A 6,782-nucleotide genomic window follows, 5' to 3' on the forward strand; every position below is an offset into this window, starting at 1 on the left:
TTCTGAGAAGGAACAATGAAGAAGAGACCTTCTCATGAATGAAGATATTGTGATGAAACCAAACCCCACCTTCCCCTGAAACACAACAGCAAGGGTTTCTGGGAATCGAGCAGCGTGTTGGAAGGGAGGGAGAGCCAACCGCCCGGTCTCCACTCAACATGGACGGAAGCAGCGTGTTGGGAAGGGAGGAGAGCAACCCGCCGGCTTCCCACTCACATGACGGAGCTAGGCGTGTTGGAAGGGACGCGAAGCCCCCGCCCGTCTCACTCACTGACGGAGGCAGCGTGTTGGAAGGGATGGAGAGCGCAACCCGCCCGGGTCTCCACTCACATGACCGGAGCAGCGTGTGGAAGGAGCGCAGACGCCCCCCCTGCCCGGTCTCCACCACATGACGGAGCAGCGTGGTGGAAGGGAGCGAAAGCCCCCCCGCCCCGGGTCTCCACTCACATGACAGAAGCGCGTGTGGAAGAGCGAACGCCACCACCCACCCGCCCGGGTCTCCACTCAATACGAAACGAGCAGCTGTTGGAAGGAGAACGCCCCCCGCCCGGTATCTACCAACATGACGAGCAAGCCCTTGGTCTTCTCTCTGAAGGAGCGGCTGAGGAGAGGAGGAGCCTCTTGATAAGGCGTGAGTGGCCTGGCTTTGGAGGGCTGGAGCTTGTTGATGCAAGCCAACGAGGCTCGTACGGAAGACACACTGTGGGATACTCTTCTCTGAGCAGTGAACGCTGACACTCAGGATAGGCCTCAGTACCAAGCTGCTTGGCCATGAGACCCTGGGAGAAAGAGAGAGATCGCGGCTGAGAGATATTCTGTCCCACACATAGATATTCACCATACCATCTCTATGTAACAGGTGCACTGTGTGACCATTGTGTGTGTGTGTGTGTGTAGTGCGGTGAATGTTGTGGTTGTGTGTGTGTGTTGTGATGTGTAGTGATGCATGTGTGTGTGTTCGTGTGTGTCGTTGGTGCGTGCGTGCTGGACTGCGGCTGTGTCGCTGCGTGCGTGCGTGCGTGTGCGTGCGGCGATTGCGCTGCGTTCAAAGGTTTCCGTGGCACTCGGACATTTGACCGGCAACACTTTATAATTACCAGACATTTGAGAAATGACCGGACCATTGCATTGGTGCGTAACCTGATTAGGGCGTCCACCCACGGTGCTCAGAATGATTAACCTGATTAGGGCGTCCACCACGGTGCTCAGAATGATTAACTGATTAGGGCGTCCACCCACGGTGCTCAGGAAAGATTAACCTGATTAGGGCGTCCACCCACGTGCTCAGAAATGCATTAACCTGATTAGGGCGTCCACCCACCGGCTGCTCACGAATGATTAAACCTGATAGGCGCCGTCCACCCCACGGTGCTCAAGAATGATGAACCTGACATAGGCGCACGCACGCCGCAGCTGATACTGAGGAGTCCCAAGGATAATGATTAAACCTGATTAGGCGTCACACCACGGCGCTCAGAATGAATTAACTGACTATAGGGCGTCACCACGCCGCTCCACGGATCAGAATGATTAACCTGATCATAGCGTCCAGTCCACCCACGGTGCTCAGAATGATTAACCTGATTAGGGCGTCCACCCACGGTGCTCAGAATGATTAACCTGATTAGGGCGTCCACCCACGGCGCTCAGAATGATTAACCTGATTAGGGCGTCCACCCACGGCGCTCAGAATGACAGACATCACATTTAGATCATGTGTAATTCATTCTAACAAATTCTAATGTGTGCTTTGAAGATGTTAGAATAGCTGTCCACGTTTAGTTTTCCTCAGACAACAAGACACATAACGAACAGCTAAATCACTAGCCTGTCAATCTACTATAGTACAAAAGTTTAGGCTACCTATTCCAAACAGACTCTGGGATAGTTGTGGGACGATAGATCCCAAATTTATACAACCAGGCTACATACAAAAAAAAAAGTCTGATGCAACAGATTAGAAGGTTTAGCTTAAAATGTTGAWAAACGATTATTTATTCACATTATAAAGCAGTAGGCTACGCTCAAATGTGCGTTCCATAATACAATTAGCAGGAAAACACCGTTGTGCCTCTACATATCTATTAAAASATTCAGTATATGTTTTCAAAATGCATACTCCCTCAAGCAATATTACAAAGTGGTGTGTGATGCACTAATGAAACCTGCCTTCTGTTGCTGTTTGATGCCGCATTCAAAACAACTGGGAACTTAGAAATATAMGATTTCTGTCTTCAGTGCGTTCAAKACAACTGGGAAAATAACGAGGTCTGACTGGGAAAAATCCAACTCGGAATTAAAACTCTGGACTTTCCGACCTGAAGATCACTGACGCCATGATTTGACCTCATATTTTTCAGAGTTCCCAGTTGTCTTGAAAGCACCACAAGATTCAGCAGCAGCAGCTCTCGCGCTGTCTGACAGATTTTCCACTCAAAGGCTCTGTATCTGCATGCTGTACATGTGTGATAAATAAGACAGCCTACATAACGAATATAGGCTACTGTACACACGCGCCAATTTAATTCCACAAAATTATGCACATCAACCTATAGACCGATAAGCATGACCAGTCAAATGTATTTCCATCGACTGGTATTTCCATCAATGAAGAGGCTAAAAAGCATTATTTGGCAATGTTTTTTTTTCTTCTTCTCCCGTACAATTCGCCGGCAGCAATTTTTATCTGCTTAAAAAAAAAAAAAGTGAACAAAAGCCGACTATTACCGGCTAACGAAAACCCTGGCCTATGTGTGTCCTCTCAGTCTCACCTGCTCATGGGTGATGGGGACCTGTTTCTGATTGGACAGCTCCATCAGGGTGCAGACGTCTGTGCGCAGGTCGGTCTTACAGCCAATGAGAAGGATGCGTGTGCTGGGGCAGAAATCTAAGATCTCTGTCTTCCACTGGAGAGACAACAGAGCAGATATTTACCCACATGATAATGAAMAAGTCATGATTTGGGGTAGTTAACCAAATTACAAATGTAATTTCCCTCATGATTACCAAGATAAATAGTCTTACGGACCTGGTGAATCACATAGCTATAAACTAGAAAGCAACAATACGTTGCCTAGTCTCTGTTTTGAATAGCACGTTTTGAAAAGCCCAATAAAAACCAGATGATTTGAGCCAGGTAGCTGGATTGAAATAATCGCTGAGGACTTGCAGACAGTTAGGAATAGTGTTTAGAGAGAGAAAAGAGAGAGAAAAGAGAGCGACAGAAAGATAAAGTGAGAGATGGAAGCCATTACCTTCTTGAGCCCACAGTCGAAGGTGTCTGGGCGGCTGATGTCAAAACAGAGGAGCACCGCGTCAGAGTCACTGTAACAGAGAGGCCTCACGTTGTCATAGTAGGGAGAACCTAGAGGAGAGGACAGAGACGCCCACAACAACATTCAGATGCAGTAAAGGGAAGAACATACAGGAAAACAGAAATAGTTTGGTCTAACACCCTCACCAAATACTGTCCAAGGTAAATGATAGTAGACTGTTTTCTTTTAACTATATAATGCAGAAAGGAGACATATCCAAGAAGAAACAACATTTAGTTGAGCGCAGTAGAGACAGAGAGAGAGACAGAGAGACAGAGAGACAGAGAGACAGAGAGAGAGACAGAGAGAGACAGAGAGAGAGAGGAACATAAAAATTCAACATACCAATTAGGATCTGGCTAAAAATACTTGAATCACTTATAGAACCCATTGCCCTTTATGGTTGTGAGGTCTGGGGTCCGCTCACCAACCAATAATTCACAAAATGGGACAAACACCAAATTGAGACTCTGCATGCAGAATTCTGAAAAATATCCTCCGTGTACAACGTAAAACACCAAATAATGGATGCAGAGCAGAATTAGGCCGATACTCGCTAATTATCAAAATCCAGAAAAGAGCCATTAAATTCTACAACCACCTAAAAGGAAGCGATTCCCAAACCTTCCATAACAAAGCCATCACCTACAGAGAGATGAACCYGGAGAAGAGTCCCCTAAGCAAGCTGRTCCTRGGGCTCTGTTCACAAACACAAACACACCCCACAGAGCCCCAGGACAGCAACACAATTAGACACAACCAAATCACGAGAAAACAAAAAGATAATTACTTGACACATTTGAAAGAATTAACAAAAAAACTGATGAAACTAGAATGCTATTTGGCTCTAAACAGAGAGTACACAGTGGTAGAATACCTGACCACTGTGACTGACCCAAACTTAAGGAAAGCTTTGACTATGTACAGACTCAGTGAGCATAGCCTTGCTATTGAGAGAGGCCGCCGTAGGCAAACCTGGCTCTCAAGAGAAGACAGGCTATGTGCACACTGCCCACAAAATGAGGTGGAAACTGAGCTGCACTTCCAAACCTCCTGTCAGGTTGTGTGCTACTGATGTAGAAGTCAGGTGCAGGAGAGCAGAGAGTTGTGATCAGGCCCACACTTTATTTGGCAGAAGCAAACAACAGACGGACGTAACCGCGTCAAACAAACCTCCAGCCAAAGGCAAAAGTGAAAAGCGCAACAAAGTCACAACGATGCAAAATGTTTAACAATAAACATACTACGGGTTGAACATGGTACCCGGAGAAAAACCAGCCTGGCGCGTCACACAAAACACGTAACAAAAACAATTCCACACAAAGACATGGGGGGAACAGAGGGAATATATATGTAGTGTGATTAGGGAATGTAAACCAGGTGTGCGGGGAAACGAGACAAAACACATGGAACAATGAAAAGTGGAGCGGCGATGGCTAGAAGGCCGGTGACGTCGACCGCCGAACGAACAAGGAGAGGAGCCGACTTCGGCGGAAGTCGTGACCCCTCCTGACAAATGTATGACCATATTAGAGACACATATTTCCCAATGATTAAACAGATCCACAAAGAATTTGAAAACAAACCAGATTTTGATCAACTCCCATATCTACTGGGTGAAATACCACAGTGTGCATCACAGCAGCAAGATGTGTGACCTGTTGCCACAAGAAAAGGGCAACCAGTGAAGAACAAACACCATTGTAAATACAACCCATATTTATGTGTATTTATTTTCCCTTTTGTACTTTAACCATTTGCACATTGTTACAACACTGTATATATACATAATATGTAATGTCTTTATTCTTTTGGAACTTCTGTGAGTGTAATGTTTACTGTTCATTTTTATTGTTTATTTCACTTTTGTATATTATCTACCTCACTTGCTTTGGCAATGTTAATATATGTTTCCCATGCCTATAAAGCCCCTTGAGTTGAATTGAGTGAGATAGAGAGAGACAGAGACAAGGAGACATATAGGGAGAGACAGAAAAAGAGGACAGAGACCAGGGGTAATCTCTGAGGGGTATCACTTCTCATGCTGAGCTGTACTTTGCTGTCCCTTTCCCCTCTCTTTTTTCTCTCCTCTCCTATCCTCCTCATCTCCTCTCTCTTCCCTCCTATATCTCCTCCCTATGTCTCTTCTTCTATCTCCTCATATTCCTATCCTCCTCTCTCCTTCCTCATCCTCCTCTATCTCCATCACTCATCTCTATCTCTCTCTATCCAATCTCTCCTTCCTATCCCTCCTCTCCCCCTATCCTCTCTCCATCCTCCTCCTCTCTCCCTATCCTCCTCATCTCCTCCCTATGCCTCCTATCGTCTCACTCTCCTTCCTCCCTTATTCTCCTTCGTCTCCATCTCCTCTCCTCTTTCCTTATCACCTCGACCTCTTCCCATCTCTCTCCAATCCCATCTCTATATCTATATATAATTCCTACCCTTTCCACCCTCTGTCTCTCCATCTTCTCTTCATCCATTCCTCTCATCTCTCTCCTCCTTATCTCTTACTCATCTCCTCTCCCTTCTTTATCCACCCGCCTCTCTCCGCATTACTTCTCATCATCCCATTCCCTCTCATTCCTCTCTCTCCTTTATCCTTCTCCTCCATCTCTTCCTCTCCTCACCTTACCACGCTCGCACCCGCCCCCTCTACTCATCTATCTCTCATCACTACCTCTACTCATCTCTCTACTCTTCTTATCCTTTCTCTCCTCTCTGTGGTGTTTCAGTGGGAAAAGATGACAATCAAGACACTAAATCCACATTGATATTTTTATCACTGGATTAAACAAGTGGAACAGAACAGTGAGGCTGGCTGGGAGCAGCAGAGCAGGCAGACGCTCCCACTCATGCACTCGGAATCCTTAAGCAACTACCYCCCTCTCTCTCTCCCCCTCTACACACCCCCTAGTCTTCCCTCCACTCAGCACAGCGTAATACCTCCAGTCCCTCTGCCGTTACCACAGCAACAGCCTTGGAATCCTCCATCTGCATCAGGCGTTCCTCCCACCCCTCCTTAAAGGCTGGCCGCAACTGCCAATCATCTTACACACTGCTGTCCACCCACCTGCCCAGCTATCGCTCTACACAATTCTCTGTTAAAACAATGTTGGGGCACACACACATGCATGGAAACGCATGCTATCACGTATGCAGGTACACACAGTCACACATGCACTCACACAGCGGCACGCACACAGTCACACAGCCACACACACAAACAAACACGTCTTGGTTACTTGAGTCTCTCGCTCTTGTTTATTGATTATATTTGTTATATTTGGCATCAGCGGAAGGTGATTCTTATCTCTTCATCTAATTAGAAATGAGAGGCTTAGATGGATAACTCTGATTAAAAAGGACTTCCGGCCTCCCGGGTGGCGCAGTGGTCTAGGGCACTGCATCGCAGCGTTAGCTGCGCCACCAGAGACTCTGGGTTCGCGCCCAGGCTCTGTCGCAGCC

At 46.8% G+C, this 6,782-nt stretch overlaps 1 pseudogene; it reads right to left on the reverse strand.

Moving 5' to 3' along the window:
* The window catches only part of LOC111966139 (rho-related GTP-binding protein Rho6-like), a 36,817-nt pseudogene that overhangs the window by 20,716 nt on the left and 9,319 nt on the right, over positions 1-6,782 (reverse strand).

This window comes from Salvelinus sp. IW2-2015, linkage group LG7, assembly GCF_002910315.2.
Source record: "Salvelinus sp. IW2-2015 linkage group LG7, ASM291031v2, whole genome shotgun sequence".
Taxonomy (NCBI): domain Eukaryota; kingdom Metazoa; phylum Chordata; class Actinopteri; order Salmoniformes; family Salmonidae; genus Salvelinus; species Salvelinus sp. IW2-2015.